At 40.1% G+C, this 12,901-nt stretch overlaps 1 pseudogene; it reads right to left on the bottom strand.

Moving 5' to 3' along the window:
- Nucleotides 1–5,813: 5,813 nt before the first annotated feature.
- Nucleotides 5,814–8,021, bottom strand: LOC148564119 (uncharacterized; annotated as a pseudogene).
- Between the last annotated feature and the right edge of the window lie 4,880 nt (nt 8,022–12,901).

Genomic DNA, 12,901 nt, shown 5'->3' on the forward strand with positions numbered 1-12,901 from the left:
TCAAGCCACCATGACAAGGATCTCACCAAATGTCCAACTTAAGGACTTTAACTAAAAGTGCTAGGTGGGAGACACCCCACCATGGTATATTCTTTCTAATTTCTCTTTTGTTTACATTGGTAGTAAATTAAATTTTTATTTTTAGTTATAGTTATTTAGTTTAAATTATGGTTTTATTTGCTTAATCATGTTTAGCATTGTTTTGGTAGTTTGTTATTTCTCAAAAAAAAAAGGGACAACCCACGCGTGCGCATAGGAGACGCATGGACGTCGAAACCAATTTTGCTATCCCATCTAACGAACAAAAAGTTGTGATGGAATCGTGCGGCTGGTGTGCTAGAAGTACAATTCGACCCACGCATACGCGTCCATGACGTGTACGCGTCAATTGCAATTCTGGCGCACCACGCGTGGGCGTGCCTGATGCGCACGCGTCGCACGTAAATGCTGCCCCCTTCAATCTGAACAGAGAGTTGTGCGAAAACGGTGATGGAATTGTGCGTTTAGCACAATTTCACTCGACGCGTACGCGTGCTTCACGCGTACGCGTCACATTCATTTCTCTCCACCAATGCGCACGCGTCCGTGACGCGTATGCGTGGATTCAAATTTGCCTAATCCCTTATGCGAGAACACTTTTCATTCGCGTAACCCTATCCCTTTCACCCCCAATGTCTCCTTCTATTCCCTCTCTTCCCTCTATTGAAACATTCATTACTCACCACCATCACCCTCATACTGTAGCTCAGTTCCGGCGACCCCGAGCCGCCGCCGACCACCCCTCCATCCCCTTCTTTTCTTCTTCTCCTTCTTCTCTTTTCCCTGTCCGTCCGCCCATCTTCTCCGCCTTCACCAAGCACCGCCGCGGACCCCATTGTCACCAACCACTCTCAGCTGTTCCTTTCCCATTTCTCCCTCCTTCCTTCTATTGCTGTAACCACAGCAGAAGCTACGCTTCCCTGCTCTACATCTCGCTGCTCTGTGACCACCTTCTCCTTGCCACTTCTGGGTTGGCCGTGTCATTTCCTTCCTCTTCCAGTTCTGTTTCTGCTTGCCCCAGGTTCCCCTGTCTTCCCTTTCATTTTTTTTCTTGCTTTATCATTCTGTTTAGGTAATTTTGTTAGCTTTGTTTAACTTTTGCTTAGTTTAGTTAGATTAGAAATGCATGTTCTTAGTTGATTTTAGGTGGTTAGGTAGCTAGGATGTGGTTAGTGGATTTAGGTCTGATAATTGCTCTGTTCATGCTGTCTGAATTGGATGATTTTATAACTGCTTTGCTGTTGATGTTGCTGATCTATTTTTACATGTTGCTATTCGATGCTATTTACTGGTATGCTATTTCACTGCTGTTATGCTGATTTTGCTTAATGATGCCTGTGCCATATGAATTTTCCTGTTCTTCATGCTAATTGACCTATATTGGATTCATATGAGCTGCTGAGTTATTGATGTTTGTAATTGAATAGATGATGGTTGCTAAACCGAGATCGATATTATTGATAAATCTGTTGCTGAACTCATATTCGAAAATGCACCTTGGTTCATGTGAAATATGGCTATTGAATTTGTCTGAATTATCTTGAATTTATATGGACTGATTTTGCTGTTTGTTTAATTCGGGAACGCTCAATTTACTGCCAAAATGCTGCCGTATTTTTCTGAAAACCTTATCCTATTAATTTCCAATTGTGAACTGAATTTGGCACATTTTAACTCTAGTCCCACTTGTTTATTGCCAAATTTAAGTAATAGAGTGGTCTACTGGCACTTCGGCTTTTCTTCAGTTCCCTTTATTTGGTTTAAATCATTGCAGACAACAAGGAACTGGTTGACGGTTTCTATGTCAATTAGAACCTTGCTGACCAATGAATTTTGAACCTCTTCTATGATTGAATTGTTCAAGTTAGGTTACAAATCTTCCCTCTTCATGGTCCTATTTCAATTTTAACTTTTCTTTGACCATTGAAGTTGTCTCAAAAAATTTCTAATCAGCCTAATCTTGTTTCCTTCTGATGAGGTTCTTTGACTTTGCTATTGATGGTGCCTTTTACTTGAGTGATGAAATACATTGATGATAACTTATGTTTACCGTTTGTGCTTCTTACATTACATCTTTCATCATCAATGATTTGCTTTGTTCTCATGAGAGTGGGATTTGATGTGTGAAAAACGATCCAACATAAAACTCACCGGCAAGTGTACCGGGTCGCATCAAGTAATAATAACTCACATGAGTGAGGTCGATCCCACAGGGATTGAAGGATTGAGCAATTTTTGTTTAGTGGTTGATTTAGTCAAGCGAATCAAGATTTGGTTGAGTGATTGTAACTTGCAGAAACTAAATTTGCTTGGAAAGTAAAGAGGGAGGGGTAAAGTGCAGTAAATTAAAGAGCAGGAAAGTAAAGAAGCAGATTCTTAAAGTGCAAATAATGTAAATTGCAGAAACTTAGATTGCAAGAAATGTAAATGGCTGAAGCTTAAAGTGCAAGAAATGTAAATTGCTTGAATCATAAAAGGAATTGGAAATTAGGATAGCAGAATTTGAACAAGAACAACTAAATTGCATTAAACATAAAAGAGAAAATTTAAGTGCAGTGAAGTAGATCTTATCAGAAAAGTAAAATGACTTGAGAATTTAAAGAACTGGAAAGCAGTGCTTAAGTTGCAGCAATTCTAAAAGGTGTTGAAGATCTCAGGAAATCAAAGAGACTAGAAAACAAATCTAGATCTCACTCCCTTCCTAGATCCAACAAGAGAAATTGCAAAAGAAGTAAAGAAAAGTAAATTGCAGAAGCAAAGTAGATGAAGAAGCAGTAAACAGAAATTCAAATTCAATTATGCAGAAAGAAAACAAACAAGATCCCAAGGTGAGATTGAAACAGAAGTTCTTCAATTCTCTACCCAAGATCCAAAGCAAGGAAATAAAAGAGTGCTCAAGCAAGAACCAAGAAGAAGAGAGATCAATTCTCCTTCCAAGTTCTCTCAGAAATTCAAAAAGCTCAGAATTAAAATGCAGGTAAAAAGGGAAAATTCAAAATGAAGTCTAGAGGTTCTAAGGTAAAAGAAAAAGGTCCTAATTACATCAAACTAACTCCTATTTATACACTTTCTATTCTTGGATATTGGAATTCGGATGGGCTTTTGATTTGGTGAAGGAATGAAGTAAGTTGGAATTTTAAATTTCAATTTCAGCCCAAATGCATCTCCCAGGGGAATGCTCAGCTCACAAAGTGAGCTGAGCTTTGTGCTTTGCATAGCGTGTCTTGCTGATTGGGAAGCATCAGGGGAGAGCTCAGCTCACTTTTTCTTGGTGCGCTAGTGTCTTGGTGCCAAATTGTGCGCGCCTTGTGCTGCCCAGGACCGTGTCATGCGCGCTCCACTCTTTTCCTGACCGTGTCAAGATGTGTTGCATGTGCCCATGGATAGCGCTCAGCTCACTTTGTGACCTGAGCTTTGGTGCATCCAAGGAAGGGTCCTTGGTTCGAAACTTGGAGGAAGCATGCGCTGGAGCTTTTCCTTGGTTTTCTTGTGATGCCTTGCTTCCTTGCTTCCTCATGGTGGTGAGTTCGAACCTTGAGGAGTGCATTTGGCCATTTTTTGCTTATTTTCCTTAGTGAGTAGCGCCTCTCCCATCCCCCTTGGTCATGAGTTCAAGCCTTGGAGCATGCATTTGCAAATCATTTTCTTTGAATTATTTCCTCAATGCTCTCGATAATGCTCACTTTGTGAGCTGAGCTTGGTTCCTCATTTCCTTATTTCTTGGCCTTGTGTTGTGCTCAGCTCACAAAGTGAGCTGAGCTTTGTGCCTTGGTCTCCTGGAAGCAAGTGTAGCGCTCACTTAGTGAGCTTTGGAGAGAGCTTCATGGTTTTGTTGCACCACACTTCCTCCTTTCTTGGCCACACTTTTTCTCCTTTGAGCCACGCTTCTTAGGCCATGCTTCCTTCTTTTCTTCTTTTCTTCACCTACAATTAATCAAAACAACCAATCAAAGTATCACCAAATTCACAAGGTCTATTAATCATTAAAATTCAATTGAATTTAGCTTAAACCTCATGATTTAGCATCAATTTCATGGTGGTTGTTTGATTCAAAGAAGTCATGCATTTTCATTCCAAATTACTTACTTAGAGTGCAAGAAAGTGCATAAACCAAATGAAAAACAAAGAAAAAGGCTAGTAAAACTAGACTATGATGACTTGTCATCACAACACCAAACTTAAAACTTGCTTGTCCCCAAGCAAGCATAAAACATAAGAGAAGATAGAATGAAGTAGATAAGCATGCATGTCCTTATTAGGCAATTAGTTGAATTTTGTTTATGGGGTTTTATGCAGATCAAAAGTAGCTCATTTATTACTTGCTGTCAAAACAAACCATGTTCCTTTAAGGGCTCACTAAGGTTGCTGCTATGAATCCTCACTTTTTGCTCATTTCCCTTGTCAGCTTTTCTTCTTTCTTTTGCATTACAGAACTTATTTCTTATTGAAGGCTTGGTGTCAAATGTTGCAGTGGCCTTTGGCCTTATTTTACTCAACATTTCTTCACCACAGACACATGGCTCACCTTTTTCTTCCTAGGATCATTGATGCCCAGCATCTCTTTGGATTACTAAATATTTTGTAGCTAGGTTGCTCTTTATTGTGGACTTTCAGTTGACAATCCCAAATCAGTTGATCTAAGTTGCCAAGTTTTAAGATACTCCTTAGAACCTACTTGTCCAAGCATATCCTAGTACTCAAACACCACAGGCATATGTCCTAGGGTCCAAGCTATTGGTGTCTAGCCTTATTGTTTGTTTCTTTGCCAACTTTTGGCTTTTCTTTTTTCTTTTTCTTTCTGTTTTGGTTTAATTTCAAGGGATTTTTTTTATTAATTGAAGGATCATAGCAGCAAACTAGCTTAAGCTTCAAGTAACAAGTCATTCTACAGCATTTATTCTATGAGCTAACAATTAATTCAAACACACACCACCACTAACTTTCATTCTAACTTCTGTGACATTGAACAATTACTTTTCTAAATCAAACATCTTTCTTTTATTCAAACAGCAAGGGAAACAAAACAAAGTATTCAAGTTGATGAATGATGACACTTATTAGGCAGAAAATTTTCAAGCAAAAATTATGCAGATAGCTTTCTTTTTCAACATGTACTTCCACTTGCAACTAAATAATCATTTCAGCCAGACATAAAGGAGTACCTGAATTAATTGATTGCACAATCAATGATCAAGTATAAATACGACCTGTTGGATTGCTACTTTTCTTTCTTCCTTCTGTTTGCTCCTTCTGAGTCATAGTGCAAGTGTTCTTTAATTTGTTGACTATTTTCCTGCATAATCCTCAAAAGTGGCTTGCTTCTCAAGCCCTTAAGGTACCCGGTTAATATGCAAAGCTTATTTGTGGGCTTTTGAACTTACTTTGGTGTGTGAACACCAAACTTAGTTCCTTGCCAATGTCTCTCATGCAGCAAATTAATTATCTGTGAAATCCTTTTTCCATGCTAAAGGTAATAAAACTAAAAACTATGAAACAGTAAATAGTTAACTAGTTTATCTAAATGCTTGAAGCTAGCATTATGCAGAAAGTGAGAATGCGTTTTATGATGAGACTTTGGTGGAACACCAAACTTAGAATCCTTCACTCTCCCTTAGATTATTTTGGTGTGCAACACCAAACTTAGCTTCTTGCAATGTAGACAAAACTAATTGACCTTTTTATTGAAATAGTCATGAAAATAAAACTACCTCAGGTTGGGTTGCCTCCCAACAAGCGCTTCTTTATTGTCACTAGCTTGACATCTTATCCTTTGATCATGGGGGTTGAAAACTGTAGTGCCTCAGCTTGTCCCCTCTGACTGTGAGCTTCTTTTTTGTCCCTTGGTGCTCAATTTCCACATGCTCAAGAGAGAGTACTTGGTTAACAGTGTAGTGATCCTCAGTCCCCAGCTATTGATATATTAGTTGCACCTTGTCGCCTTTGGAAAATCCTTCAGTTGGAATTTTTTTATTCTTCCACCCTTTGTGAGCCTTCTTCTTGTTTTTCTTCTTTTTTCTTGTTAACCTTTCTTTCTTGACAGCAGCTTTGGTTGTGGTACTTTCTTCATTGTTTATCATCCTAATTCCTTTTTGAATCTCTTCTCCTTCTTGCACATGCTCATCCTTCTGATCCCCTGTGTTTTTGGTTGCTTGCCTTGGAAAACAGTCACTGACTACTTTGCTTCTCTCTTCACTAATTTGTGGTTCTGGAAACACTTTCAGGATAATGCTATCCTCATGCATCCTGAGAGTTAGTTCTCCCTGCTCTACATCTATGATGGCTCTAGCAGTGGCCAAAAATGGCCTTCCCAAGATGATTGAATTGTTTTCTTCTTCTTCAGTGTTCAGTATTACAAAGTTCGCAGGAAAAATGAACTTGTCAACCTTAACTAAAAGGTTCTCAATCACTCCCTTGGGATATATTATTGATTGGTCCACCAATTCCAAGGACATCTGTATTGGTTTCACCTTCCCTATGCCAAGCTTTTTCACTAAGGATGATGGTATTAAATTTATGCTTGCTCCTAAGTCACACATCCCCTTGTTGATAAGTAGATTTCCAATGGTGCAAGGTAGGAAGAAACTTCCAGGGTCTTCTAACTTGGGAGGGAGTCCTTTTCTAATGAGTGCACTGCACTCTTCAGTGAGAAGCACAGTCTCTTTTTCTTGCCAACTCCTCTTCTTGTTGATAAGTTCTTTTAAGAACTTTGCATACAGGGGCATTTGCTCAAGTGCTTCAGCTAAGGGAATATTGATCTCCAACTTCTTGAAGATTTCAAGAAATTTTGGGAAGTGTTGATCCTTAGTCTCCTTGTTGAGCCCTTGAGGATATGGCAAAGGTGGAGTGAAGTTCATTCCCTGCCTTTGGTCCTTAGTTGGCTCTTCAATTACTTCCTTTCCCTTTCTTGATTTTTGTGGCTGATCTTCTCTTTCTTGAACTTGATTCTGAGTTGGCTTGCTTGCTGTCTCCTCCTTGTCATTGACTTTCTCTTCTTCAGCTTGTTTCTTGTCACTTTCCTTTGACTTCTTGGTTGCTTCTTCATTTTTCACCAAGACTCTTCCACTCCTCAATTGTATTGCCTTGCACTCCTCTTTTGGATTGGGAATGGTGTCACTTGGTAGTGAGTTTGATGACCTTTCAATGGTGATCTGCTTGGAGAGTTGTCTAATTTGCCGTTCCATATTTTTCATGGATGCTTCTTGGTTCCTCATTGTCATCTCTTGAGTTTTCATCATTTTTTCCATTAGGAGCTCCAAGTTGTTAATCCTTTGGGATTCTTGTGAGATTGGTTGATTGTGGGGTGTTGAGGGTTGAGGGTAAGTGTTCTGATTTGAGGTTTGGTTATTGGATGGGTAATGGTTGGAGTTGGGGTAGTTGTTTTGGGGTTTTCTGTAAGAGTTTTGGTTAGTTTGCTGCTGATTGTGGTTTTGGTTGTTTCTTGAAGTGTTTTGATTTGAGTTTCTCTGCCATGGTTGTTGATTTTGGTTGTGATTGTCTCCCCACCTAAGGTTTGGGTGGTTCTTCCAAGAAGGGTTGTAGGTGTCACCATAGACTTCATTTGGCCCAGAATTTTGGTTGTGCATGTACTGGACTTGCTCTTGCTGTTGCTCCTCTTGAGTCTCTTCATTTTGTCCCCATGTGGATGATGGTTGGCTTGTATTAACTGCTGCAACTTGGAGGCTATCAATCCTCTTGGCCATTTACTCAAATTGTTGTTGAATTTGCTGCTGCATCATTTTGTTTTGAGCCAAGATTGAGTCCACTCCTTCCAACTCCAACACTCCTTTCCTTTGTGATGGTTGGCGTTGCCTCTGGTGAGCAAAGAAATATTGATTGTTGGCTACCATATCAATGAGATTTTGGGCTTCCTCTGCTGTTTTCATTAATTGCAAAGAACCTCCTGCTGAATAATCCAAAGCCTCTTGAGATTTCAGTGTCAAACCTTCATAGAAATTCTGCAATCTGTCCCACTCACTGAACATTCCTGGTGGACACTTCCTGATTAGAGCTTTGTATCGTTCCCATGCTTCATACAAGGGTTCAGCATCCATTTGTGTGAATGTTTGCACTTCAGTCTTCAATCTAATAACTCTTTGAGGTGGGTAAAACTTGGCAAGGAACTTGGTTACTAGATCATCCCAATTGTTGATGCTGCCTCTTGGGAAGGATTCCAACCATTGAGTGGCTTTGTCTCTGAGTGAAAATGGAAATAGCAGTAGCTTGTAACTGTCAGGGTGCACACCATTGGTTTTGACAGTGTCACAAATCCTCAAGAAGGTGGACAAGTGTTGGTTAGGGTCTTCAAGTGGTCCTCCTCCATAAGAACAATTGTTTTGAACCAAGGTGATGAGTTGTGGCTTTAGTTCAAAGTTATTTGCATTAACATTTGGGGTAAGAATGCTACTCCCACAATGTCTAGGATCTGCACTTGTGTAGGAAGCTAAAACTCTTCTCTGTGGTGGATTATTGTTGTTATTGGCTACTCCTTCAGCCCCATTTGGTGGGTTTGTTAAGTGTTCCTCCATATCTTGGAATTCTTCTTCTGACTCCTCTTCTCCAATAATATTTTTCCCTCTTTCAGCTCTTCTTAACCTTCTGAGGGTTCTTTCGTCTTGTTCACAAAAAGTGGGTGTAATTCTCCTTGTACCTGACATACAACCAAAGCATAAAAATCACAACACCAGAAAGCAACAACAGTTTAATCCATGGCTGAAGTGAAATGTTAATTGGCTTAAGCAAAAATTCAAACAGTTAGTGTGTTAGTAAAAAAAAAAACAGAAAAATAAAAAGTGCTTGATCTAGATCTCCACTTCACTTAATCATTGTCAATCTAATCAATCCCCGGCAACGGCACCAAAAACTTGATGTGTGGAAAACGATCCAACACAAAACTCACCGGCAAGTGTACCGGGTCGCATCAAGTAATAATAACTCACATGAGTGAGGTCGATCCCACAGGGATTGAAGGATTGAGCAATTTTTGTTTAGTGGTTGATCTAGTCAAGCGAATCAAGATTTGGTTGAGTGATTGTAACTTGCAGAAACTAAATTTGCTTGGAAAGTAAAGGGGGAGGGGTAAAGTGCAGTAAATTAAAGAGCAGGAAAGTAAAGAAGCAGATTCTTAAAGTGCAAGTAATGTAAATTGCAGAAACTTAGATTGCAAGAAATGTAAATGGCTGAAGCTTAAAGTGCAAGAAATGTAAATTGCTTGAATCATAAAAAGAATTGGAAATTAGGATAGCAGAATTTGAACAAGAACAACTAAATTGCATTAAACATAAAAGAGAAAATTTAAGTGCAGTGAAGTAGATCTTATCAGAAAAGTAAAATGACTTGAGAATTTAAAGAACTGGAAAGCAGTGCTTAAGTTGCAGCAATTCTAAAAGGTGTTGAAGATCTCAGGAAATCAAAGAGACTAGAAAACAAATCTAGATCTCACTCCCTTCCTAGATCCAACAAGAGAAATTGCAAAAGAAGTAAAGAAAAGTAAATTGCAGAAGCAAAGTAGATGAAGAAGCAGTAAACAGAAATTCAAATTCAATTATGCAGAAAGAAAACAAACAAGATCCCAAGGTGAGATTGAAACAGAAGTTCTTCAATTCTCTACCCAAGATCCAAAGCAAGGAAATAAAAGAGTGCTCAAGCAAGAACCAAGAAGAAGAGAGATCAATTCTCCTTCCAAGTTCTCTCAGAAATTCAAAAAGCTCAGAATTAAAATGCAGGTAAAAAGGGAAAATTCAAAATGAAGTCTAGAGGTTCTAAGGTAAAAGAAAAAGGTCCTAATTACATCAAACTAACTCCTATTTATACACTTTCTATTCTTGGATATTGGAATTTAGATGGGCTTTTGATTTGGTGAAGGAATGAAGTAAGTTGGAATTTTAAATTTCAATTTCAGCCCAAATGCATCTCCCAGGGGAATGCTCAGCTCACAAAGTGAGCTGAGCTTTGTGCTTTGCATAGCGTGTCTTGCTGATTGGGAAGCATCAGGGGAGAGCTCAGCTCACTTTTTCTTGGTGCGCTAGTGTCTTGGTGCCAAATTGTGCGCGCCTTGTGCTGCCCAGGACCGTGTCATGCGCGCTCCACTCTTTTCCTGACCGTGTCAAGATGTGTTGCATGTGCCCATGGATAGCGCTCAGCTCACTTTGTGACCTGAGCTTTGGTGCATCCAAGGAAGGGTCCTTGGTTCGAAACTTGGAGGAAGCATGCGCTGGAGCTTTTCCTTGGTTTTCTTGTGATGCCTTGCTTCCTTGCTTCCTCATGGTGGTGAGTTCGAACCTTGAGGAGTGCATTTGGCCATTTTTTGCTTATTTTCCTTAGTGAGTAGCGCCTCTCCCATCCCCCTTGGTCATGAGTTCAAGCCTTGGAGCATGCATTTGCAAATCATTTTCTTTGAATTATTTCCTCAATGCTCTCGATAATGCTCACTTTGTGAGCTGAGCTTGGTTCCTCATTTCCTTATTTCTTGGCCTTGTGTTGTGCTCAGCTCACAAAGTGAGCTGAGCTTTGTGCCTTGGTCTCCTGGAAGCAAGTGTAGCGCTCACTTAGTGAGCTTTGGAGAGAGCTTCATGGTTTTGTTGCACCACACTTCCTCCTTTCTTGGCCACACTTTTTCTCCTTTGAGCCACGCTTCTTAGGCCATGCTTCCTTCTTTTCTTCTTTTCTTCACCTACAATTAATCAAAACAACCAATCAAAGTATCACCAAATTCACAAGGTCTATTAATCATTAAAATTCAATTGAATTTAGCTTAAACCTCATGATTTAGCATCAATTTCATGGTGGTTGTTTGATTCAAAGAAGTCATGCATTTTCATTCCAAATTACTTACTTAGAGTGCAAGAAAGTGCATAAACCAAATGAAAAACAAAGAAAAAGGCTAGTAAAACTAGACTATGATGACTTGTCATCAGGATTGCTTCTTCTTTAACTTTGTGCACTCATTTTGGTTAAGAACAACATTTTCATGCCACTAATTTTAACACACTTTTCTAACTCTTGACTTATTTGACTCTTTAACTTTTCTTTTAGTTGTCAACTAACTCTTTTAGGTTCCTTTTGAGGCATGATAACTATTTTTGCATAACAAACAAGCATCTCACTATTATTGCATGAATTCTTAGTTATTGTTCTGATTGTTGTCTGAGTTCTATTTTTTTGCATTCCAAGAGTTCATTTCTTTAAGTTACTTCATGAATGTGTCTTAATTTCCTTTTATTTCTGGTATTCTGCCTATTTGCCTATTTACTTGCTTCCCTTTCCTCTGCTTTCTTTAATAATCTGGATTCTGGGAATTCTATTTTTCAGGATGTCTTATAGGAAAGGGAAAGGAAAGGCTAAGGCCAGCTCCAGTAAAAGGAAGAGCGGACAGTCATCCGTTGCTCTTTCAGATGTTCTATCGGATGAATTTTGGTGTGAAAAGAACTTTACTGATCAAGAAAAAGCTGATCAACTTGTGCCTGCTAATGACCCAGTCAAATTTGCCAATCTTTAGTGTGAACTCAAGTTTCCGGTCTTTGCAGAAAAACGAAACCTCTACTTGGAAAGGAAGCTAAAAATACCAACCGATTTGAGGAAGTACACTGAACACCAGATTGAATAGAGAGGTTGGGTATTTCTGGATAGATATCTAGCAGAGGTAAACACATCATGGGTCCGTGAGTTCTATTCTAACTATTCTAGGACGACCCTTGATGCAGTGCAGCTTAGGGGGAAAGCAGATTTTAGTCACCGAGGAAGTGATACAGGACATCCTCCACTTCTGGCCTAAAACAGATGACACAGATGGTTTTCAAAAGGCCGAGGAGTCTATTAGATTCATGAGTTTTGATTGGGATACTGTCCGGCGTACTATAGCCATTGATCTTGATGTTACGTGGGCTATGGGAAAGTCAAAGGTAACTCCACGGGGTATAAAGGTTATTTATCTCAATGATGAGGCTAGGATGTGGCAACAGATACTGAGCAATTATGTGATGCCTAGTACTCACGAGTCAGAAGTGCTAGCTGCCATGATCCTCCTTATTTGGTGTGTCATGGAAGGGAAGGACCTATACCTTCCAAGGCTCATCAGGAAGTATATGTCCAGAGTTCATGTGAGAGGCACATTGGCTTTTCCTTATTTGATCACCCAGATGGCTCGTCGAGCTGGGGTGCCTTGGGAGTCAGAGGATGAGAGACCACCGATTGCCGACTGCAAGAAAGTTATTCCGCACGGTAAGCGGTTCGGACCTCTAGGCCACAGACCACCTACTACTACTTCTACTGATGCGGCCACATCCTCAGCAGCACCTTCAGCACCTGTAGCACCACCAACTTCAGCAGCACCATCATCCACTTCTCAGTCAGTCTACCACCTTGTGCACCGCCTTTTCGAGTGCCTTGATCAGATGGAGCACCGCAATCAGCGAGTTGGAGCGTCGCAACAAGCGATACTATGTGCATCTGAAGCTGATTGTGACTACTGGGCGTACTGACATCCCCTCCCCTCCGAGCCTGACACACCCTTGAAGCACTCTGAGGAGGAGGAGGAGCAAGAGGAGGCACAGGAGGAGGACCAGCAGTAGTCACAGCACGAGGAGACTCAGCCTGAGCAGCCTACAAAGCCACAGGTACCTGCACAGCCACACCGACAGAGCCAGTGGCATACCCTTCAGTGGGCAACGATCCTTCTCACCCAGCTTGACTGAGAGCATCGAGGACGATGCTGTGATTTAAGTGTGGGGAGGTTGCCGTCTCCGATGGACTATATTTTGGTGAACTATTTCAGACCTTTGTTTTATTTTGCTTTGTTTTGTTTTATTTTTAGTACTTGCACATTTTCATTTTATTGTACTTCTGTTTATTTTTACTTTGTTGCATT

Source organism: Arachis ipaensis, chromosome B5, assembly GCF_059453495.1.
Source record: "Arachis ipaensis isolate K30076 ecotype BB chromosome B5, ASM5945349v1, whole genome shotgun sequence".
Classification (NCBI taxonomy): Eukaryota; Viridiplantae; Streptophyta; class Magnoliopsida; order Fabales; family Fabaceae; genus Arachis; species Arachis ipaensis.